Source organism: Peromyscus eremicus, unplaced genomic scaffold, assembly GCF_949786415.1.
Source record: "Peromyscus eremicus unplaced genomic scaffold, PerEre_H2_v1 PerEre#2#unplaced_104, whole genome shotgun sequence".
In the NCBI taxonomy this organism is placed as follows: domain Eukaryota; kingdom Metazoa; phylum Chordata; class Mammalia; order Rodentia; family Cricetidae; genus Peromyscus; species Peromyscus eremicus.
Window position 1 is genome coordinate 636,463 of NW_026734343.1, and position 26,296 is coordinate 662,758.

The window sequence follows — 26,296 nt, forward strand, 5'->3', positions numbered from 1 at the left end:
TTGATTTCAAAAAGAGCTTATACTGATAATCTCAAATTGTTCCACACACTAAAAACATAATGAATATTGCCATTTGCTTTATGAGGCTTTAGTTACCCAAATCAAACAAAGATACAACAAAGAAATATAATTACAAAATAAACAACCCTCATGAACATAGATGGATAAGTACTCAAAGAAATACTGGCAAACCAAATTCAAGAACACATCAAAATATCATCCACCATGATCAAGTAGGCTTCATGAAAGAAATGCAGTCATGGTTCAACATACAAAAATCTGTGAGTGTAATCCATCATATAAACAAACTGAAAGAAAAGAAATACATGATATTTTCATTAGATTCTGAAAAACCCTTTGAAAAAATCCAACACCCTTTCATGATACCCTCATGGTCTTGGAGAAAGAAGAAATACAAGGAACATATCTAAACATAATAAAGGCAATGTAGAGCAAGCCAACAGCCAACATGAAATTAAAGGGAGAAAAACTCAAATATCCAAAATATACACTGTACACAAGAAATTAAACAAAAGATAAATTCTCATCTGATAAAGGTCTAATATTAGAAATATGAATATGGAACATAATTAGATAAATAAAACAAAAATTCTCATCTGATAAAGGTCTAATATCCCAAATAAACATATTGAACACAAGAAATCATATAACCAAATGAAAATTAGCATCTTATAAAGGTCTAGTATGAAAAATATACACAAGGACATAAGAAATCAGGTCAATAAATCAAAAATTCTCACCTGATAAAGGACTAACATTGAAAATATACATATAGAAAACAAGAAATCAGAAAAACAAACAAAATTCTCACGTAATAAAGGTCTAATATGAAAAATATACTTTATAGAACAATAGAAATAAAATAAAACAGAAATTCTGTTCTGATAAAGGCCTAATATAAAATATATACCTATTGAAAAGAAGAAATCACGTAAATAAAATAAAAAATTCTCATCTGTTAAAGGTCTAATATCCCAAATATCCATGTTGAACAGAAGAAATCAGATCAATAAACAAAAATTCTCACCTGATAAAGGTCTAATATCCAAAATATACATATTGAACACAATAAATCAACTGCATAAAACACAAAGTGTATGTTCAAAATATACATATTGACATTATGAGATAAATAAAATAAAAATTCTCATATGATAAATGTCTAATATCAAAAATATACATAGTGAACACAAGAAATAAAAAGAAACAGAAATTATCAACTATCAAAAGGCTAACATCCAAAATATACATATTGAATACATGAAATCACATAAATAAAACAAAAATTATCACCTGATAAAGGTCTAATAGCCAAAATATACATACTGAATATAAGAAATTAAATAAAAGAAAAATTCTGATCTCATAATTTTATATTATTGAAAACATTGTTAAATTTATGTTACTGTCTTTAGTGAAACTTAGAAACATGCCTGATTTATTCACCTCACTCTTCTTTCTCAATCAAATTACACAGGAACATCCAAAACCAAGAAACATTTGTCCCCTTATTTAAAATGTGAAGGAAAATACACCATCTTACCTATAACAGTGAGGTTCCTGTAGGTCTCAATCATCACATCTTTGTAGAGATTCTTCTGGGAAGGATCCAGAAAAGTCCACTCCTTGCAAGTGATGTTGACATGCACATCATCATAGGTCACTGCATTCTAAAAGATCCCATACATGTGTAAAACAGAAGGCATGATACTGACAACATTGTAAATATATAATTCTTTGACAGTATATTCATACAATTCTGGTCCTCCCTATCTTACTCCATTACATAGTTGTTATAATGTAATCACCAAGACAGTTTACCAGTGTAGCTAGAGTTTTCCTGCCTGGCCCACGGTCAGGGCAAATCTTAGCTCAGGCCTATCATTGTCTAGCTCTCACTCTTATATTTAGCCCATTTCTATTAATCTTTACTTTGTCACATGGCTTGTGGCTTACCGGTACTTTACATCTTCCTTGTCCTGATGGCGGCTGGCAGTGTCTCCCTCTCAGCCTTCCACTTCCCAGAATTCTTTTTCTTGTCCCGCCTATACTTCCTGCCTAGCCAATGGCCAATCAGTGATTTATTTACTGACCAATCAGCAACACACTTGACATACAGACCATCCCACAGCACTTCCCCTTTTCTTTTCTTAAAAAGGAAGGTTTTAACTTTAACATAGTAAAATTACATATAACAAAACAATTATCAAGCAAGAATTACAGTTACAATATTAAAGAAGAGATCCTATCTATCTTATATTTGTAAGTTTAAGGTTTTATATCTAACTTATCTTTTATTATAACTAAGGAAAATTGTAAGTATCTAGTCTTTAACCACATCAAAGACCTCAGAAGGATATATTACTACCTGAGAAATGGAGAAGGATATAAGCAACTTTTAGGAGTCTTGTAGGGTAGACAGAGACAGCTGGCAGCTTGGACAGTCATTTAAAGTTTTCTTGTAAAGTTGGGGCATCTGTCTTTAGCCCACAGGCCTAGAGTCTTTTATTTACTTTTCTCTGTATCCTGTAGAATGTCTGGCAGTTTTTTCTGCAAAGCAGGAACCTGAAGGACCATTTTGTCAAGCAAAGTTCAGTGGTCACCTTTGTATGGGTCCTGTATGTCCAGTTGATCAGGCAGTCCAGGCAAGAACAGTTTCTTGCCCAAATGGCTATTTTTTGTCAAGGTGAAGATAAACTCCATATGGAGTGTCTTCGATGTCCATCCTCCTCTCTGAAGTAAATCGGTGCTGTCAGGAGCAGACATGTCTCACTGTCCAGAAAGTCTAAATTTTTAAAACATTTTAAATGTCATATTCTGTAGGTCTTTGAAGTGTTTGAAGACTACCTATCTATCTGAAATATAACTATGTATACCTAGAAGACTTAACTAACATGGCTACAAATATGATTATCATAGATGACTAATTATTAATCTATTTTTAATTATCCATTACAATTTTAAATGAGTTACATAAACATAATACCTCAAACAAGAATAGAAATATATATATATACAGTATAACAAAATTAAGTTTAAACTTGTATCAATAAACTAAAATCTATAGCGATGTAAAACATTTTAAACAAGTTGTTATTCTTTAAAAGTAGGTTTATTAATCTACCCTTTCATCCTATCATATCTAAACTATCCCCTTTTTTGTTTTAGAAAGAGATTGTATTTATAATCAACCTGATTTAAATAAAAATATTGTTTTTTCTCTGTCCCACACCAGAGGGCTCTTCTGATTTGGGACACAAGAATCTCTTAACCATTTTTTTTTTTTTTTGAGCAATATGTCTGGGTTTAGAGGGGGAGTGAGCCAATTTTATCTCTAAAGCCAGCTTGGTATATTTGGGAATTTGGGTGTAGCTTCTCTTACTACTTCCTGTTGGAGGGGGGCGCTGTATCTGTTGGGTGCCAGATATTGGTGAAATTATTTAGGCCACTCCACGTAGTTAAAAGGAGATTTATTTAATGGCGTAACTTACAAATTAAGGGATAGGTAGGTCGCGGGGTCTGGGGAAGGTGTATCACAGTCCAGCGGTGTTCTCTGGAGCTCTCCTCTGTCTACCTCCACCATCCAGCGTCCTGGAACCAAGAGAGCGTTCCCCGATCCGGATCTCAGGTCCCCAGGCGCCTCCCTTGGCCCCGCCTTGTAGGCGTGACAGTTGCCGAAGTCTCAATGGGGGTTGGAACTTCCAGAACAAAGCTGGAATGGCTACCCACTACATACCAGGAAAATGAAAAGGGTGTTCACTTCTGTCATTTCTGTACCCTTTGAAAGGGATGTCACCTTGCAAGCACCATGCCAATTAACAAACATACAGAGAAAAGGAAACAATTCAACAGTACAGTACATATTTAAGAGAAATTGTATGAACTAACTACAAAGAAGAAATGAGATAGACAAGCTGGGTGTATTGGCTCACAACTTTAACACCAACACTCCAAAGCCAGGTGCAGGTATATCTGCCTCTGAGTTAAATGCCAGAATAGTCTATGTAATCAGGTCCAAGACAGATAGAATCTAGATGAGCAATTGTCCTTGTGGCAAGATGGAGGAGCATCATTGGGTATATGCACAAAAGTGGTATAACTGGATCTTGAGGAAGATTGATTCCCAATTATCTGAGGATATCATATTGATTTCCACAGTGCCTGCACAAATTTGAACTTGTGACAGCAATGAATTCCCATGCTCCATGTCCTTGCCAACATTAGCTGTCATTTGTGTTATTGATCTTAGCCATTCTTACAAGTGTAAGATGAAAGCTCAAAGTAGTTTGGATATGCATTTGCCTGATGGCTAAGGATGATGAGCATTTCTTCAAGTGTTTCTGAGACACTTTAGATTCTTCTACTGAGAATTCTATTTACAGGTATATCCCATTATAATTGCATTATTTAGTTTGTTGTTTAGCTTCTAGAGTTTAAAACCCAGAAGCACACAGATAAACATGTTGTACTCACTTATACATGAAAATTAGCTGTTAAATAAAGTACAATCACAATAAACATAGTCAATCACAATACAATCCACAGATGCATAGAGGCTAAGTAAGAAGAGCAGCACTAGGGCATATGCATGAATCTCACTGGGAGGAGTATATAGAATAGATTTTGTGGGTGCACTGGAGGCAGTTGGAGATGGGAACAGGATTGGTCATGTGAGTAAGGAAGGGACAGAGTAGAAGACAGAGAGAGATAACTGGAATAGGGGAGATTTTAGCAGGAGACATGGACACAGTGCAGTGCAAACTTCATGGAACCTAAGAAGGTGACCCTAGTGAGGAGTCCTAGTAATCAAGAATTCAGAGGCTGGCTGGGTAGTGATAGCACATACCTTTAATCTCAGTACTCAGAAGTCAGAGGAAGGTAGATCTCTGTGAGTTTGAGGCCAGCTTTCTCTAAAAAGTGAGTTCTAGGACAGGCTCCAAAAGCTACACAGAGAAAAAATAAACAAACCAACAAAAAGAATACAGAGGCTGAACCAACCATCTTCTGTAACCACACAACACTCCCAGTGGTAGGATTGGAACACCAAGCTAGTCACAAAATACTCAGCTAACACTTGTCCTGCCTGAAAGATATGCTGGAGCAATCGTGGCTCAGAGTGTCTAACCAATGAATGACTAGTCTAAATTATTGCCCAAGCTATGAAAGGAAGCTCATGCCTTACAAAGCCTAGATGGATAGGACCTGGAATAGAATGGCTCAGAAAACTAGAAAAAGACCAAGTACAACTGACCAAGGAAAATACAATGAGATGATGTACAACTATATTCTGTTATAATCAAAGATTTGTGCCTAGCCTAATTATCATCAGAGAGGCTTCTTTCAGTAGATGATGGGAGCACATGCAGAGATCCATACCCAAATATGAGGATGAGCTCTAAGAATCTTATGGAAGGAGGGAATGAATCTTGTAGGATACAGAAGCGTTGTGGAAACAAGGAGATCTTGGCCCATAGAATCAACAAAGCAGGGTGCATAGGGGTTCAGAGAAACTGAAGTGGCAATCATGAAGCCTGTATGGTTCTGTGCCAGGTCATCTGCATACATTCTATAGTTGTTTAGCTTGGTGTGTTTGTGGGACTTATAATTGTAGGAGTCCTGGTGTCTGGCTCTTTTGTTTGCTCTTCGGACCCCTTTCCTCCTATTGAGTTACCTTGTCCAGCCTTGATATGAGGGTTTGTTCGTAGCCTTATTGCACCTTGTTATGATGTGTTTGGTTGATATCACTGAGAAGTGTACTATTTTCTGAAGGAAAACAGAGTATCAGTGGATTTGGAGGAATGAGGATTTCAGGGTGGTGATTAGAAGAAGTGGAGAAAGGGGAAGGAAGCTGCAAGTTAGGATGGATTGTATGAGAGGAGAATAAATACCAAGAGAAAAAGAAAAAGGGAAATGCATTTAATCTTAGTACAATGTTCCTCATAGTCTGTAACAGCCCCAAACAGCTCAAAGGTCCAGTTTCTTTTGACACTCAAGATAATCTCTTACCTATCACATCTTGTACAAATTAAGAGACAAGAATTTCCTAAGAATAATGGCTCTGTATATATTCGCATTCAGAAAAAAGAATGTGACTCTTTTCCTGGACCCAACACACGCAGACATCCCCGGCTCATGTGCATGTCACACCAGCCAGAAGGTTAGGTAGCCAGGCCACCAGGCCACGAAACTTCCACCATCCCCATACACCCAAAGACACAATCCTGCACCAAACATACAGCTGCCATTCCCAAATCGATGTCCATACCCCGAATTGTATGGATATCCTCTGCTCAAAGGCAAGCCACACCAGCCAGAAGAACAGGTAAACAACCTGAGGTAGAGATTCCCTGCTGGACCAGAGGCAATGCCAACCACCAGAAATCCATGTAACTTGCTCACTTTTGGACATCCTGCAGTCTTTCAATAATCCCCTAACAATATCCTCAATCCCACTTCTCTCTTCATCTCTGTGTTGTTGCCTCAAAATTGGGTTGAATTCTTTCTCTAACAAAGGACACACAATCTGCCAGATGTCTATGTAGGCCACCTGCCCATAGATCTCCCCTATTTTCTCAATGCCCCCTCAACCCTATCCCCAAACTTCCTCTTCTCCTCCCTTTGGTCATCCCAAAACTTGGGGAGATACTCTCTGCTGGAACAAAGGTAACACTGTAAGATTTCAAGGCCCCAACTTGGGGTAAGAACCCCTGTTCAATCATAGACCCCAAAGAAGAGAAGAACAAAGAGCAAATAGAAACCAAGGGATAAAACACCCATCCAAAAAAGACAAACTGAGAAATCAGCACCCACAGCCACAATCACCTCAAATCCAGATACCTGGACACCAGAATAAGAACACAATCAACATCAGTTAGAATAATATTTCACTACCAGATTCCAGCTATCCTACTACAGCAAGCTTTGGATATTCCATCACAGGTGAAGGACAATTAAGACAAACATTATAAAGTTGATAGGAGTTCTTAAAGAAGAAGTGAATGAATGTTTTTAATGAAAGCAGAGAAAGGATAAATCTAATATTAGAAAAATCTAACAAATCCCTTAAAGAAAACCAAACACAATCAAACAGTTGATGGTAATGAATAATCTCTTCAAGAACTGATAATGGAAATAGAAGCAATTAAAAAATGCAAACTGAAGAAATTCTAGAAATGAAAATCTAGGTATTCAAACAGGAACTACAGAGGCAAGCTTCACCAAAGGAATACAAGACATAGAATAGAGAATTACAGGCTTTAAAATTATGACAGAAAATATGGCTATATTGATGAAAGAAAATGTTAAATGGAAAGATTTCCTGAAACATAAGATCCAGGAAATCTGCAACACTATTAAAAGACCAAACCTAAGAATAATAGGAATGGAAGGAGGAAAATCTCACCTCAAATCTCAGAAAGGATTTTCAAAAAAAAAATTTCTTAAATAAAAGAACAGAACAGAACATAGCCTAGGTAATCTACTAAGCAGAGCTCACAGGGGCTCACAGGGGCTCACAGAGACTGAAACAGCATTTACTACCTACATAGGTCCACACCAGTTCCTCTACATATGTGTTACTCTTGTATAGCTTGGTGTTTTTGTGCAACTCCTCAAAGTAGATGAGGGTGGTGTGTCTCTGACATCTCTGCCTGCTCTTGAAATCCTTTAACTCCTACTAACTTGTTTCATCCAGCTTTGATATGAGGGTTCCTGCCTAGTCTTTTTGTCACTTGTTATACAGGGTTTGATTGATAACCCTGGGATATCTGCTCTATTATGATGGAAAAAGGAGGAGGAGTGGATCCAGTGAAAAAGGAAAAAATGGAGAGGATGCAGAGGAGTAGAGGGAGGGAAAACTGTAGTTGGGGTGTATTGAATGACAAAAGAATAAAAAAAAGAAAAAAGAAAGTTTGAAATGTGGACACAGTGTGGAAAAACAACAAATCCTGTAGCTCTGTTTCAGACAGGTGTGCCTTCATTCTCAAAGGGCTTAGATAGCTCTGTCCATGAAATGTTTCTTACATGTCTCTGGCTTGCAACTTCTACTCCTTTTGGTATTAAAAAAAGAAGAGACAGAGAAAGAGAGGCAGAGAGACACAGAGAAGAGAGAGAAACACAGAAAAAGAGAGGAGCTCCCAAAAAACTCACTGAACTGGAACTTACAATGTCCCCAAAATTGTAACAAGGCTCTCTATTAATTAAGTGTAGCTCTCCCTCACAAAATGACACTTTCCCAAAGTCCCTACTTCCTACCAATATCTGTGTTAAATCCATTAAAAGAAGTCTCTTTTTTTCCAAGTCTGGACACATGAAGCAGAAACTGGTGGATCTCTTCAAGTTCCAGGCCTAGCCTATCTACTACTTAGTGAGTTCAAGGCAAGACAGGGTTAGAATGTGAGACTGAGTCTCAAAACACATGCACTAAAAATCTCTACTCAATAAACTTCAGGGCTGTTAAAAAGGTTCGACAAATAAAGTACTCATCTTGCAACTATCACTTTACTTCTGTCTTATAAAAACAGTTGCCACATGCATGCTTCTAATCCAGTAATTTTAAGGCAAGATAAAAGGCAGACAGAAGAAATCTTGCAAGGTTATTTACATGTGATAGTAAACTAAGGACCCTGTCTCAAACATGCTGAAGGGAAAGGACCAAGAAGCAAAATGTTCTCTGACTATTATAACTTAACCACAAAACACATGCATGCCTATCCACACATAAATTAGCACACAGATAAAAACTGTCATAAGCAAATAAGTAATAAAATTACAATTGGATGATGTGGCACATAACTGTTATTCCAATATTGGGCAGCAGAGGTAGGCAGAGTTATGGGAGTTTGGGGCTAACCTCATCTTTATTCTGAGTTCACGGACAGCTAGAGATACACAGAGAAACCCTGTCTCAAAATAAAATTTCAATTCTGATTTGTATTGTCTCATCCTGAAATCATTTCTCAAAATGAATTGAAGGGTCTCAGCTTAACCTCTGCAGAGGTCTCATGGTTCAGGACAATATCTCTTAAAATCCTTTCAGAGGTCAGCCACTGGTCCCTGTCAAATCATTCTCAGAAAAAATATAGCTTAGTATGGTAGCAGAGCCAAGCAGTTCTCCTTGAATTCAAGACATTTTGGTCTATGAACGGAATAAGATAGTAAGACATTTCTCAATAAACACAGACACAGACACACACACACACACACACACACACACACACTCAGACACAAACACACACACACACACACACACACACAAATATAGTTTAATATATTTTGCTGTGTTGTTTGAGACAAAATCTCATTAGAAAGCTCCAACTAGCATAATCCTCACACTGTATAGTTTAATGGATAATATATATTGAATATTTTAAAACAAACCACAGAAAACACTTCATTCTATACCATTGGCTCATTATTCAAAGAATGACAGTTTTCTGAACAGGAGGGACCTTTCAAACAATGGTCTTTATATTTCCTTAAACTTCAGAAGATCTGTAAGTGGGAGATATTTTATACTGTTTACATTCCTAGGTTGTTTCTCCTCGATTCAATCATTCTATGAAATTAATATCCATCTTTCCTTGAACTTCTTCTAATTTAGAAACATTTTAACTAATTTATTTGTAAATAGAGGTATTTCCAGATTTTGTTTTAATGGTAAGACTCCAACTGTGGAAGCTGAAACAATGCCTATAAAAGTAAATATTGTAGCTACCAGTTACCCAATGAATTTTTAAGAATATTTTTCTAAAATAGTTGGAAATTTTCCAAGTATTGTATTGAAATTTTTGGAATATCCCTCTATTTTTAATTTTACTAGAATCAAAATAGGAGATTGTTGATAAACAATTTTACTATTATTTATTATGCTATCAACACTTTGAGTTAAATACTTGTTGTTGTATGTTACATGAAATAAAGAATGACTATAGTGGATTACTAGGACTTCAATTAGTAAAACACGAAGAGAAATTACATAAGCCTATAGATAATATGATTCTATCAAAAAAGAAAAATTGTCAGTGTTTCTCAAAAGTATTTCCTCCCTAAAGACTAATGAATCATGTATTGGCTAAGTTAGGGTTTCTATTGTTGTGAAGAGACACCATGAACATGGCAACTCTTACAAAGGAAAAATATTTAATTGGCATGGCTTACATTTTTAGAGGTTTAGTCCATTATCATCATGGTGAACATAACAGCGTGTAGGCAGACATGGTGCTGGAAAAGGAGCTGGGCATTTACACCATGACCTACAGGTAATCTGGGAGACTGGACATGGTTTAAACATATATGAGATCTCAAAGCCCACCTCCACAGTGACACACTTCCTCCAACAAAGCCACACCCTCTAATAGTGCCAATCCCTATGAGCTTATGGGGGAAAATTCCATCCAGACTACCACAGGTACTAAGTATTAATGTTCACAAAGAAGAATGATATGTCCTGTGTGAGAAAACAATGAACCCATTCTATTGAGAAAGACTAAAAGTATAAGTTTGTTTCTATATCATAATTTATTAGACCATGAAAATTTTGGTAGGGCTCACCTAAGGCCCTATAATAGATTAAGTGAAGTATTCAGCTCACATTTAACCCAATGTGGGAACAATGACAAGGTTGCTCCTTGACCTCGAAGTGAACAGGGAGTGTAGTTGTGCACTTCTTCAGCAAACATACTTAGAACAGGTGAGCAGCCTTGAGGAAGGAGTCTTAGTACCTTAGTTAGAAATTAAGACTGTGAATTTTGTGTGATGACCATCAGCATCATAAAATATAATTTTTGTCACACTAACTACACATATCTTTCTTGCTCATGACATTACTCTTTTGCCCCAGTTCTTCTCCAGCACTTGTTGTCACTTGTTTGGCAGGTCTTTGCCATTCTGAATGTAATTATCACTGCCAGTTCATAACTGTATTTCTGTTCCTGATATGAATTATAACATAAATATCTGCACTTTCTGACAGTCTTAGGCCAGTCCTGTGATAGGGTCATTTGATCCCCCAAAGGGAGCCATGATCTCCAAGGTTGAGAAGCACTGCTATAAACTGACATAAATAAATACATAAGCAAACATCAGTTAAAAAAAAGGTGGAGTAAAATTCTTAAACTGGGAAACATAGAAAAAACAATCAGTAGAGCATTAAAAGAAAATGAATATTAAAAAGGAAACCAATAATTGATGTTTTAAAGTGACAAAAATAATTGAAAGCATATGTAGCTATACTGACTTTGAATCAGATTAGGCACCTCCATGGTAGAGTGAATACCATTAATAGGAGACTGTATGACTTTGTCCCACATAAAATGATAGCCACTGAGTGTTGTAAGCTAACACATAGAGTTACAGCCAGTGTCCTGAATCTCAAACCTCTCATCTGACTTCACTGTATCAATAAAGATTGCACATATCTCCATAGGAGAATTCGCTATTTGGAAACTGAATACTTAGAAGTTCAAGCTTTCTTCCATAAACTGTACACCCCCCCCAATAGAGTCAGTCCTCATTCACGTGGGAGGAATTAATACATACAGGTAAATTATAGAGAAAGTCACTCACCATGCACCATCAGCTCTTCTTTGTAATGGAGACCCCTGCAGCTCACTGCACTCAACTTCAGTCTGTGATCAAGCTATTGCCTAGTCTAATGCCCTCTTCAGTGTACACAGTGGCCCGTGCCCTGTCTGCAGGCCCCAGCCCTGTCTGCACGTCAATTCCACTCTTCAGTCCCTTCTGGTTGGAAAGAAAAAACCATTTTCCACACACATTTCCTTTCCCTGTTGTGCAATGGACAGTCCACTATGTGACTCAAAGTGGTAATTTTAGAACTCTGTGTTGGTGCAGACATTTAATACAGAAATTAGGGTGAATAGTTGGAGATAATAAAGGCAATGCTCTTTTGGGGATACAGACAGGGTTCAAGTCTACCTCTACCAATATGGGAGACCTTGACTTAAAACTGCTTTTCAAAAAGACTGGAGACTCCCTATTCAAGAATTAATAAACCTCCATGGCATACCAGGACTTAATGTTAGTTGTGACCCTGTAATGGTCTCTTAAGCAGCATGTTAGAAGCCATGATTTTAGTGGAAGGATGGGCTTTTCTACTGGTTGTAAATCAAGGTTGTCTCAATGTTATGCAATGTAGCTGGTTAATCCTGGGGAACAAACTTTTACATCTTATCATAGTAATTTCTAACCAGAGTGGTTAGCATACTACTTATCTTTGGGGTATTTGGGTATTTGCAGCCCTCTCTTACCTAAATTCTACTTTGTGAACTAATGTCTCCTAGAACTGGAAAGACCATGTACCATTAATTCTACTACCATCAATTCTACTTTTCTACATCACAGTTTAGCATTGGAGTGCAACTTTACACAGGAAACACTGTTTAAAAGCTCCTAAAATTAATTCCAGTTAGATTTTAAATCTTAATGTTAAATGTTCAAAGTGTAGAACTTCTGGAAGATAAGGGAGGGACCAGGCCTCTTTGAGTTTGGAAATCTCTGTTCCATAGAAACAACACACACATGGTGCTGGCATTTCACAGTGATGTCAATAAGGACATTTCAAACACAGTCCTACTCCCAATGTCTGCACAGGTGCAGCTAACAGAGAGAAGTTAATTGGAGGCTGCCAGCAGGCCCCAACAGTTGCCGAGATTATGCAGAACCACATACTGGAGCATGCAGGATGAGCAGGACCATGCTGGACAATACAGGACAAGTAGTGTGGTAGTGCATTATTTTAGTACCAGCCATCTGCACACAGAGGCAGAAAGATCACTCTGAGGTTCACAGCCTGTGCTACATAGTCTACAAAGGCACATATGGCACACACACTCACACACATATAAACAGTAAAAGAACAAAAATAAAAAAAAACAAGAACAGGAGAATTGGAAAATTGGAACAGTACAATACCTATTAAAATCAATTCAAGTGTCTGCCACTGGTGTCCATAGAACCATTTTCAAAAATAATTATGACCATGCATACAATCACAGGCCATCAATCCTAGCCACTGAGAAAAACTGAATACTTCTTGGTAGGCCACCACCATACCATGTTACCTGAACTGCCCATCCCACGATGAGCTAGGTGTTATCAGACCAAACAAGTCATGAAGTAAGACACATTGCAGCAATCTCTTATCAAATGGAAGTGGTATACGAGTGGTTGGGCCCAAGCAGATCCTGAAGGAACAAGCACGCTCCATGAAGAATTTGCCAAAATGCCTATGGTTTCTGTTGTGGATATTGCTCTGTATATTGTGACTATGTTGCTCTGATTGGTTAATAAATAAAGTGCTGATTGGCCAGTAGCCAGGCAGGAAGTATACACAGGACAAAAAGAGAGAAGAATTCTGGGAACAGGAAGACTGAGTCAGGAGATGCCACCAGCTGCCGCCATGAAAAGCAAGATGTATAGATACCGATAAGCTACAAGCCACATGACAAGGTATAGATTTAAAGAAATGGGTTAATTTAAGATGTGAGAACTAGTTAGCAAGAAGCCTGAGCCACTAGGCCATATAGTTTTAATTAATATAATCCTCTGTGTTTATTTGGTTCTGAGCAGCTGTGGGCCTGGAGAAAAATCCAGTTACAGGTTTCTACTCCTCTTACAATGCCTTCTGCTGCCAAGCACACACCTAGAGTCTCGTGGGGTATTCCCTATGATTGGCTGAAGTAAGAGAAGCCTAGGGTCAGTTAATGGTCCTGTACATCATACAGGCACCACCCAGAAGTAGACAGCTGCAGCATTTCAATCCCATTTGGGCACAAGCCTGAAAGATATTGGTGAAATGTGTAAGAGCCCAAAACAGCTTGACCACAAAGCTGTCATGACAGGCTTTGGGACCCAGGTACATCTGTCATAATAGGCTTACTGGTAGGCAACATCTGGATCCTTATGCTGACATCACCCAGGGATCCAACCAAGGATGAGCCAGCATCTAAGGGAAAGTATCTGACATTCCAAACATTCCAACTCTTACATAAGAATAGATAAGATCAAGATTGACAAATGTCTGTGTGAAGATGTCAGATCCCCTAGATCTGGAGCTACAGACTCCTGATCCTGGAATTATAGATAGTAGTGAACTTCTAAATGTACTAGGAATGGAAGCTAGATGTACTGAAAGAATCATCAGTTTTCTTAGCTGGTAAGATATTTTCTACCCTAAGTTTTCAGTGAATCAGTGCACACCAGGTCTTCATATCTTTCCTGTTTTTGACAACTACATATAGCTGTAAGAGACAAATTCCTGCAGGCCCACACTTTGTGATTCACACTTGGGCTTTAAAGTTCCTCAGTCCCCACCCTCTCAATCCCTGAAACCTACATTCCTGGTAGGAATAAGGATGTTCTAAAGAGACACTTATATCTCTCCCTTTGTCAACAAGTGAAACAGTGAACTACATGAAATTTTAATTTCACTGAGTGTGTCTTTCTGGGAAAAGACTTGAATCCTCCAGATGAGAATATGGGAGGGTTTTATAGATGAGAAAAATACATTATATGGCTTTATTAGATTGCTTTGTTTTGCATATCTTTTGCCGTCTGAGAACTCAAGGATAGGTTAGTTATGTTGTATTTTCTTTATTGTTCCAAATTAGTCAATTTGAATAAATGTCATGTTTTAAATTTTCATTAATAATTTGCTTTATTCCATTTTCTTTCTGTTTTTTTTTTTGTAGAGAACAGTATTACTATGACTCTTTGGCTGGTCTGGAACTCACACTGTAGACTAGCCTGTCCTAGGACATCAGAGAGATCTCATCACATTGTCACCACAGTGCTTGCATTGTAGCTGGGCATGTCACTCACTGGATAATGTGGTTCATTTGATTGGCTTACTGAGGATGAATGACTGAGCCTGCTTAGATAGAGTAGCCAGTACACAGGTTCTGATCCTATCTCCAGTAACAGAAAAAGGTTCCCATCAAATGTAGCCTTCCTGCCTTAATGTCCACTGTCTTCAAACTATGAGAAATTTTATTTTTCTTTATTATTGAGTCTGTTATAACTGAACAATGACCTGGTAAAAGTTCTGTCCTTCTTCTGCAGATGGTGAAAGCCAGGCTCACAGAGATAAGTATTTTTTGAATATAGTTAAGAATGTAACTCATCCCATCAATCTAATGCCTCACTAAATGCATTTGAAGGAAACTAAGCCAGACATGGTGGCTCAGGCCTGTAGTCATGGTACTTAGAATGTGGAGGTAGGAATTTCAAGTTTACAAAGTCATCCAAAATGAGTATATTCAATGGGGTCTGGTGGGAGGATCATAGAACTAAAGAAGACTGTAATTGGCTTAGGAGGATGTCCATAGTCTTCCCTGCAGCTCCAAAACTTCAGGGTCATGGCATCAGCAATTGTTAGCTGAGGTATTTACTGTTGGTTAGACTGGCGCTGCTCCTCGTGGCTGGCTGTTGTCCGCAGCGGCCATGCATGGAGGAGAATCCTGGAGGAGAGTCACAAGCCATAGTTACCTTTTTAGAGCTTTATTAGCTGGGGGGAGAGAGAGGTGGGCGACAGAAGGGAGGAGCGGAGAGGAAAGAGAGGGAAGAGGAAGGGCGCACAGAGGGTCCAACCACTTTTTAGCCTGGGATGCCTTCGAAGGCTGATGACGTAATTAAGGACCAATACCTTATATTTACCAACTCAAGTTTACTATTCTGGATAATATTTTCTATTCTTTATAATGCCTTCTGTCCAAGGAACCTAGATCACTTGGGGATAAGACTCTTGTTGCTCATTAAATAGTGGAATAATCCTTCAGGTGGGAGAATTAGCCTCAGGCAAGGATGAGATCCCCAACTGCATACCTAATACAATGTGTTCATCCTTGAATCTCTATAAACACAACCAACAGAAATGGACTGAGCAGGTTTTATTCATATATTTGTGCATACATATTCTTATATGCTTAACAAGGAAGAAATTTTGTGAGGGAAGAATTTGGGAAGGGATGGTGAGAGGACAAGGAAGGGGAAATTGATTTAATACATATTGTTGTGAGCACATACTCCAGTTCTGGGGGAGGAATAACCACTCTTGATTCAAACTTGGAATAACACTCATTTATTCACACAGTAAGATTACAAGCAATATTCATCCTGTCTTCCAAATGGAAGCAGGAGTACCTCTCTAAGTGTACAGGTCAGGACTTGCCACGTCTGTTCCTCTGGATCTTGGGTCAGCCTTCCTCAGGTCAGCCACATCTGCACTGGGGACAGGATCTCACATCTCTGGTGGTGGAGAGTCATCTTGCCCTAGGGCCTGACGAGCTCTGTTGGTCGGGACTGAGGCTTCATCTTATATATTCTTTTCTGGTTAGGTTTCTAGTCTTATCCCTACTTCCACACATAGCTTATAGCTTATCACTACTCCATTTGTGGTTTACTTACATCATTCTATTGCTTATCACTCCTGACCAGGGTTGCTCACCCTAGGCCTTACATGTTCCTTATACATATTAATTAAAATACATGAAAATAAATTTTAAATAAAGAAGTGGCCTTGGGAGATAGCTTAAAAGTTAAAAGCAGCACCAGGATGTTACATAGGACAAAGGTTCCATTATATTTAATCATCTCCTGTAACTCTCTTCTGGCCCTGTAAGTCCTCTGCACAGACTCCTGGAGGCAAGCACCCTCATACATAAAATAAAATACTGCTTAAAAATGGAATTCTCTGCAATGATGTCCCAGCCCTGAGACAGACAGCAGGCAGGGCTACTTAAAAGGATCTCCTTCCCATCCTGAATGCTTGTAAGACATTCTATGAAATCAATTTTCTACATACATGGAGAGATTCATTCTAGCAGTCCTGATCATGTAGAAAAGCTTGAATAATACAGTTGTTTTTTTTTTTTCACCTGCCCAGGAAGAAAGATGTGCTGGCTAACAATGGTGCTCATAAATGCATTCTTCCTAGGTCCATTATTCTCTAAGTATTCAACTTTCCATGAAGACTACTCTTTATGTTACTTAATTTGCCAACAGTTTGCTCTGAATTTCAGGAATAAAACTTCTTAAGCAATGGAACTGTGAGACCAAAATGAGCCATCTTAGAAATAAGACCAAAATGCCTTCTCCCAAAAACTAAGGCCTAAGATTTCTCTCCTTTTGGGAATAGGCCATTAGTTACTGATTCTAGTCAGTCCAGATTCCAGCAACCAGAAAGTGTAAAAGTACAGAGTCACAAGATAGTCACAAGGTAATACCTGCCAGACTATGGAATGTCCTCTCCCTGGTTTCCAGGGTAACTGACCATAAAAATTCCCCCACCTGAGGGCAGCCAATGAGAAACAGTAGCAGGCAACCACTCCCTAAGAAGTAATTTCTAGAAGCCCCTAGAAGCGAGCCAATCAGAATTGTACCCATATTAGCACCCCTAAATGATGTAACCTTGTGATTTTTCCCTTTAAAAACTGAGTGTGCAGACAGGAGGGCACTTCCTCCAGCCTCCACTGTGTTGGATGTATTGGACGAAGTCCCTACCTAGGCTTGTATTGCTTTTGGATATCCCAGAATTAAACCTTGCTTTTGCATTCCAGCATGCTCATCTTTGGTGATCTCTCTGGGGGTTGCGATCTGGGCACAACAGAACCATCATCCAGCTTTCTGATGGGAGAAAGGCCTAATATCTTGTTTCTGATCTAGGAACCTTGTCCAGCCATCCAACACTGTAGAGGCTAAAGGAGGTACCTGACCATCTGCAAGCTCAGGTTTTAAAGGCAAATGGATAAGGTTACATCATTTATGGGTGCTAGTATGGGTACAATTTTGATTGGCTCAAGTTTGAGGGGCTTTTCAGATTTCCTGTGTTATCTTACTTTGTAGATTTAACCAGTTGTTTGTCAAACATTATAGACTACCTCTGGCATTGGAGCATTCTGTGGTTAATCAGTTGCTCCCAGATAGTCCTTCAAACATCCTGACTTTGAACTTTTGACCATCTCCGGTATTGGAGCATTCTATGGTTAATTAGTTGTTGCCAGATGGCTCTTCAAACATCCTAAATTTGTCCTGGGACCTATGTAAGCAGCTGTGAGAACTTTGAAACTCAGGCCTGTTTCAAGCTGGGGTAAGGGGCTTCCTTGAAACGGTGGTGGTTTATTTTTCTAGTTTGGACAAGCTAGCTAGCCACTTTGTGTCCAGGAAGAAGAAGGGGAAGTGCCTAAGGAGAGCAGGGTTAACTTTTGCAGCCAGGGGCAAGTACTATTGGTATGAATATCTCTCCTGATCTAGAACAAGTCTTTGTCTGGGGTGGAAGGGAGGGACAGGAACTATTGTGCTGTGTTTTTAAGTACATTTTAACCCTATGGGATGTGCTCTTGTCACTCAGGTCTCATTAGCCAATCACGTCCTCCAGGTGGCCTGCCAGTCAAAAGTGGTTCAGGGTTCTTCCTGCCACCACTGGCTTCAGACTTTTCTTTGAAGAGGAGCTGGCACCATCAGTTTTGTGTGGTGTGATGTGCTGTGAGTGCTGCTGCAGAGAGCTGAGCAGACAGCATGGCTGAGCTGGGAAACCATGACATGGTGAGTGAGGGGCTGCTGTCTCTAGATGGTGTGGAGCAGATGGTGAGGTGGAGGATCCAGTATGGTGGGTCCTTCTCGGGTCTGGGTGGGAACCTGTCTGCAGAATCCCTGTCCTCTGAGGTCCCATGTGGTACTTGACACTCCCTGGATCAAGGGGCAGGCTTCTGAATACCTGTTCTGTTGGCTGAACCTGCTCACAGAATTGAAAGTACGAAGCTGTGCTTAAAGCCATCTTTGAACTTAAACATGCTTTGGTGAACCCATGGAAATGATGATGCCAAACTTGAAGAGTAACTTTGGGTACCTTGTTGAGTGAGGATGAGTATTTTGCATTTTATTTTTATGTGTAAGATCCATTTACAGTTAATTTTAGGGTGGTTGTAAAAGGCACCTCATGTATTGGGTAGCATGCCACTACTAACGTATGATGTAGATTGGTAGAATTGTTGATTTAAATGATTTACTAATGCTTAGGAGATAGTAAGTCTCACAAAATAGAATTTAGTGGAGAGAGGACTGTCTCAAAAAAAAAAAAAACCAAACAAAGATAAGTATATTCTAGCCAGGCTTGTTAGAGATTAGAACAGTAGGATACACTATTGTTCACCAGGATTGTCCAGACATTTTTTCCAAACCATTACTATGGAGCCACTGCTGATTTACAACCAAAAACTAGGCCCAACACTATATAAAATTATGAGATTCTAACAAGCATCTTATTGAGACATTATAGTGTCACAACCAACTTTAAGGCCTGGTGTGCCATAAAGTTCCAGTTTTCGTCTTGAGAAAAGCATAGTTCTGCCAGAAGGTCAATATGACACCAGGTGACAAGTATTTGAAGAGTAAAACAATGTTGTATTAAGGACTGGACTGATCCAGCAAGGCTTTCATTTAGGTCCTCATACAAGGAAAAGGATCATTCTTGGAATAGCTATTAACAGCCTGTGGCCTAGGCCTTGGGAGCTTTCCCTAAGTGCCTGATTGATTGACAATAAAAGAGAGCTCCTTCCATAGAATCAGGAATATGTTTGGGTGAACTGGTAATGGTCTAGAACCAGGACTTTTATTGTGGGGTTGCTTCAGATCCCACATAGAGCTATGGTTATCAGTCCCAAGAACACTGATGGGCTTACTCAGTAATGATCTTGAAATATCCTGTGGGTTTTTTTTTTTTTTTTTTGCAGCATTGTTTGATTAGCCTCCTCCTGAGTCTGTCACATTGTATGATAGTTTCTGCTTACTTCCCAGAACTTTTCCATTTCACCACTGGAAGTAGTATCCAAGGTACTATTCTTTTTAAGAAGCTTACATGTCTTGCAATGTAGCTTGTACAAGGCTATCCCACGCTAGCTTTTTTTTTCTACCTTCCACTTTTCCCATCATTCTCATCCACAGTCAGCTTCAAACCAGCACAATATCACTAAAGAATGACCTACTGTCTCAGGTGTCTGTAATATTTAAGAAAGAATTCTGGGAAAACTTTTGCTGTCTAACTCACCCATCTGCTCAAATGGCTAGACCTACAGTTGCCTGTCTGTATTTATATTGTTCAAAGTGAAACCTGGAGCATATAGCTAAAAGACACAAGGATTGCAGCATATGTTGAATGCACAATATGTCTAGGTTGTCTCCTCTTTGAGCATTTGCCAGAGATAGATGCATACTATTATTAAAGGTATTTTTCTTTATTAATAGCCTATGTGTGATTTCTTCCTGGGAAGTCATATTAATTCCAGGACAGCTGCATTTTCATCTTTTTTGAAAAATCTAACAATAATGCTTCTATGAACATAGTTGAGCATGTGCCCTTGTGGTATAATTGAGCACTCCTTGGGTATATGCCCAAGAGTGGTATAGCTAGGTCTTTGTGGAGATTGATTTCCAGTTTTCTGAGAAAGCACCATACTGATTTCCAGAGTGTCCGTACAAGTTTGCACTCCCACCAACAGTGTAGGAGTATGTGGAGTTCCCCATGCTCCACATACTCTCCAACATAAGCTGTCTTCAGGGTTTTTGATCTTAGCCACATTTATTTTTGAAAATGATTCTATGGGCACCAGTGGCAGACACTTGAAATAACTTTAAGAAGTATTGTATTGTTCTAATGCTCCTTTTCTTGTATGTAATTCAGTTTTCTTCTTTTCGTGTGTGTGTGTGTGTGTGTGTGTGTGTGTGTGTATGTGTGTGTATGTGTGTGTGTGTATGTGCATGTGTTTGTGTAGACTATGGCATAGGCTTTAAAACTCTCAATGATCTTGCCTCTGTGTTCAGTTTGCTAGCAATATAAGAATGCACTGACACTAACAGCTTGAAAAGTAATTTTTATGATTTAAGTCTCCTTTTCTTATGGTGGACAGGGAGGAAAGGAGATGGTGTCAGGACCCCTGGTACTGGATTTACAGGTATTAGTGACCCTTTCAATATATTGGGGATGAAAGCTGGATGTTCCAAAAGCATCTTCAGTGCTCTTAAATGGTGATTAATTTTCCTACCTGTTTTCTATTCTTGATTATGTTTCCCATCCAAGGTAACCCAGTCATGGTTAGACACCAGATGCTGATTAAAATGTGGAATTCTCCAAAGAGAATTAACCTCAGGCAAAGATAAGATCCCTAATTATTTATCGAATACAACATGGTCAACCCATTCTCTCTCTCTCTCTCTCTCTCTCTCTCTCTCTCTCTCTCTCTCTCTGTATAGATAGATAGATAGATAGATAGATAGATAGATATAGATAGATAGATAGATAGATAGATAGATAGATAGTTATAGATAGATAGATATAGATATAGATAGATAGATATAGATATAGATATCCAACAAAAATGGATGCAGCAGGTTGTATTAATGTATATCATCATACTTATTCACCTACACCTAATAAGTAATAAGTTAGAAAGTATGTGGGAAAGGGTAGAATCAAGAGATAAAAGGGGAAAGTGATGTAATATCTCTTGCCTATCAATTTATGGAAAGAAATTTTAAATGAAAAGGGGGCTAGATTGACAGCTCAGCAATTAAGAGAACTGGGTGTTTTTATAGAGGACCCAGGTTCCATTCCCAGGACCCACCTGGAGCTAACCAATTGTTGTAACTTTAGTCCCAGGCATCTTCTGCCTCCTTCTGGTCTTGTTAGGCACTACACAGAGACACATACAGGCAAAACGTGTATACATTTTTTTAAAAAAGTTAGAAAAAAGAAACAATAAGAGTTTTTACTATGATGTCATAGCCCTTAGCCATGAAACAAGCCTGGGCTTGTTCAAATGAACTCCTGCTGGTGTTGCATGGAAGCAGCTGTGCCCCCAGGCTAGGCCAGCCTGCTCAGAGGAAAAAGCAGTTTTGTTCTGAGGTTGATATAAATCATTATAACCATCTATCTAGGAGCAAAGTAAACAGTGCTGTTAGGTGACTTTTCCTTGAAGGTTTCTGTATTTGAGTTCTCTATCTTTTGTATCTGTGAGAATGTTATGCCCAGATCGCATCCCCAAAGGGGCCACCAGAGACTTTAGGTACAGAATGCAAAAGCAAGGTTTATTTCTGTTTACAAGCCGAGGGCAGGGAAGCTCGATCCAAAGCACTCACTCATAGTAGCAGTGAGGCCAGGAGGAGCTTCCTTTTTCTTTGTGTGGCTAGCTTTTTAAAGGCAAAATCCACAAGCCCTTCAGGGGGTTTGGGGGAGTTTTGTACGGGTGCAACTTGGATTGGTTTATTTTTATCTCTGTTCTCTTTTAATTGGGTGAGGTATGTAACCTTTGAATTTACTGGTTGGTGGTAACAATTATCATTTTGGAGGCAGTCCAGCACAAGTCCCAGGCTTTGTCCTTGAGCCACAATGGGGCCTGGCTGGCCAAGCACATACTGCACATAACTTTAAGTTGGTGAGGGGTCCCAGACAGTAAACATCTGGCTGAACTTTGAGCAGTCAGAGTGCGTGCAGAAAGGGAGCTACTGCAAGAACTATGTCTTTTGTTCATGGCCCTCCCAGAACCTGCTTGCTCAAGTCTCAGGAAACTGAAATTGAGGCCTGATCTCTGAGAGAAGACTGAACAGCCTGTTATGGCATCTACTTGGTCCTTTCAAGAATTGTGGCAATGGTACAGATATATTTTAGATCAAACATCAAGATTGACAGGTCACATAGACCCCAAAGCAATCTACTTTTTACAAGGTCATTTCCTTGATTTTCAGCTAAGACCTTGTGGTACAAGATGAACTTGTCACAGACATTTCTTTCCATCATTTTTTGTCAGGGAAAAGGATAGAATCTCTAGATAGTGGAAAAATACAGACCCCCATAAGACAGGGAACTAGATCATCTTACAGTCAGGTTGCCTAGCAACAGGACATTGAGGCAGAGCCCTTGACCCTTTCACCCTGTAAACATCCTATACAAACATCCTGTTGGCTTGCCCCACCTTATGCAGATGACAGCTTCTTGCTCCCCCCACCCTGCAGAAACTATATAAACCCTCTTGGAGAAAAATAAAGTTGCACCTTGATCAGAATCCAGACTTGGTGTGTTTCCTTGTATCTCCTGTCCCTATCATTCCATCCTTAGGGTGGTCAAGAACCCGTTGAAGCCCTGCAGGCGGGGCAAACTGGCGCCCAACGTGGATGAAACCACCTCTTGAGGATTCGGAACGTCATCTCCCAGAGGAAGACCAAGGTCTTGGTGAAGTTGTTGGATCCCCCTGAAATCGCCCGGTTCAGGACGCGATCCCGGAGGAGGGCGGAGACGACACAGGTAAGAAAGTGACGAGCCATGGGACAGGCATCATCGTCACGAGATTTATTTATTTCTGGCCTAAATGAGCCCCTCAAGATACAAGGAACTAGGGTAAAGAAAAAAGACCTTAAAGCCTTTGTTGATTATTGGTATTTTTAGGGTCTATAAATATTCCCCTGACATACAAGAGCTTATTAATATAGGAGAAAAAATCTTTGAAGAAGCCTTTCGCTCCCCCTCTACCTGCCCTAAGACCCCCCCCAGCGCTTTCTGGTCCGCCTTCAGTCTGTCCCTCGGTTCACGACCTGCGCTCTATGGAAGAGGGGATGCTCACAACTTTTAAACCTAGAAATCCCCAGGAGTCCGCTTTTGCCCATCCTCATGCCTCTGTTAATAATTTAACCTCTAACTTCCCTCTAGACCCCACGGAGGAGGCTTCCCTAGAGAAAGGGGCGGTCCGTTACCATAATCCAGACTGGCCCCCCTGCAAAAATCTCCACTTAACACAGGAGTCCTTGGGCCCTTTTATACCACCTCAAAAATCTCCGGCAGTTCCCCCTTCCGCAATGGCCCCTCCCTATATTTCTCTGTCTTCCCATTTTTGCGGGCCTGTTCTTGATGAGTTGGCTCCCCCTGTCCCATCTTGGTTCACTGAGACGGGCCCTCCAGGCTCACAGGGAACATGTTGAGCTTTTAAGGGAATTGAAAACTCTTGACAAAGAACTTAAAGATCTTGCCCTTGAAGTGGTGGCTCCCGGTCCGCTAAAACCATCTCAAAAATCTAGTAAATCTAAGAGTAAGCCTCAGCCTGTCCTGGCATTTCCTGTTACCAGGAGCCAGACCTCTGGGGACTCATCCTATGCGGCCACCCAGAGCTGCCCCACACTTGGGAGTCAACCCTCGAGGCCTCCTTCCCAAACAAATCTGGCAGACAGATGTTACTCATTGCCCCAAATTCGGCAGACAAAAATTTATTCATGTTTCTATAGATACTTTTAGTGGCTTTATCTTCGCCTCTCCTCATGCTGGGGAAGCCACAAAGGATGTTCTTTCTCACCTGATTGTTGCCTTTTCTGTCTTGGGAAAACCAGCTAAGATAAAGACAGACAATGGCCCTGCTTATAACAGCACAGGCTTCAAAAAATTTTGTGATAGTCTACAAATTATTCATACCACAGGGATACCTTACAATCCCCAGGGACAGGGCATAATAGAACGAGCCCACCAGACCCTAAAGACCTGGTTGGCTCACCTCAAGTCTTCTAACTTTCATTTTACCTCCCCCAGAGATCAACTGAGCCATGCTCTGTTTGTTCTCAACTTCCTCACCTTAGATGCTGCAGGGCACTCTGCCGCTGACAGGCACTGGCACCCTTCTCCAGATGCCACCTGGCCACTAGCCATGTGGCGAGATCCCATCACGGGGCATTGGAAGGGCCCCGACCTGGTCCTTATTTGGGGATGAGGTTCAGCCTGCATTCTTGACCAGATACACTCTGCTCCCAGATGGTTATCAGAACGCCTGGTTAGAGCTGTAAATATACCTGATCTGCCCAGGAGAGATAGCCCCTCTCCTGAGGAAACTTCTTCTGTTTCAAATGCTGTCCCTCAGGCTGTTGTCCTCACCCACAACAACCCCCACCAGCCCTTTAGCTCTGTTATCACTCTGCTCAGAGTTCTTGTGGGGGGACAGTGGGAACTTTACAGCAAACTGTGTTTGAGACCTTTCACACAGTATACAAGTCCCATAGTCAATCATGTTCTGGGCTGTGACACTGCTTGTCACAAATCCAGTCTGACAGCAGGGGTCATGTTTCCAAGGGCAGTGCTGAATTTTTATCCCAGATGTCAGAAAGACGTGTCTGACCTGCTGGCCTTGGTGTCACAGGCGGTCATAGCCATGTTGGGCCAGCTTGACACAGCCTGTGGCTGGTAGGTAGCACAGCAAACAGGGTAGCACCAGAGATGCCACTCAGGGCACTTAGGTCCCTTCCACCTAGACTAACCTTTTATTCCTCAGATCAATTCCTAGATCTCTAGGAAGAGAAGCCGTGCTGAGACGACTGCCTTGACGGGAGCCTGTTACTGCTATCACTTTAGCCGTCCTTCTGGGGGTTGGAGCAACGGGAACAGGCACAGGAATTGCCTCTCTGGTCCTGTCCAACCAACATTAATCTGAGCTTTGACTGTCCATAGACAAGGATATTGCTCAATTTGAAGAGGGAATTTCAGCCCTCGAGTCATCCCTTTCCTCCCTAGCTGAGGTAGTTTTACAGAACAGGAGAGACCTGGATCTCCTCTTTCTACAACAGGGTGGCCTTTGTACTGGGCTCAAAGAGGAATGTTGCTTCTTTACCGACCACACCAAGATAGTCAGGGACAGTATGGAAGGTTAGAAAAGGACTAGAAAAAAGAGAGAGAGAGAGAGAGAGAGAGAGAGAGAGAGAGAGAGAGAGAGAGAGAGAAAAGGAGAATAAGAGCTTGGATGGTTCTAGAATTGTTTTTCCAACTTCCCTTAGCTAACAACCCTTCTTTCCTCCCTCCTAGGACCTGTTGTAGGCCTGCTCCTGGTCCTTGCCTTTGGGCCATGGGCACTTTCCTGGCTCACTGGGTTCATCCGAAGCCAAATAACAGACCTGCCAGCCAGGCAGATCCAGGTTCATTACCACAGCTTTGATATTCAGGACTCCAGGGGTGAAATTTCCCCTGAGGAGAGATGCCCCACACAGACCCCTTCACTCCGGGGAGGCTGCACCTGTGTGTGGGAAAAAGGCTCGCTCAAGGCATGATTGGAGTGCAGCTGGGACTGCACAGGCTGGGGACCATGGTACCCCAAAATCCCGAGAGCCTGGATTATATGCCCTGTGGCATAGCGGTTGTGCAGTAACAGCCTTGCGCTTACCCATTTCCGCTCCCTCAAAAAACTGCATGGTCCATTGATTCCTGCACTATGGGGACGCGTGTGGTGCTTGAGTCTGGAGAGAC

At 40.3% G+C, this 26,296-nt stretch overlaps 1 long non-coding RNA gene across 1 annotated transcript in view; it reads left to right on the forward strand.

Annotated features, from left to right (window-relative positions):
* LOC131901511 (uncharacterized) overlaps positions 1 to 25,951 on the forward strand; it is a 146,227-nt gene extending 120,276 nt beyond the window's left edge. The window contains exon 4 of the long non-coding RNA XR_009376759.1: positions 25,859 to 25,951. This is a non-coding gene — a long non-coding RNA (uncharacterized LOC131901511). The remainder of the gene's footprint in view (positions 1 to 25,858) is intronic.
* Positions 25,952 to 26,296: the final 345 nt, after the last annotated feature.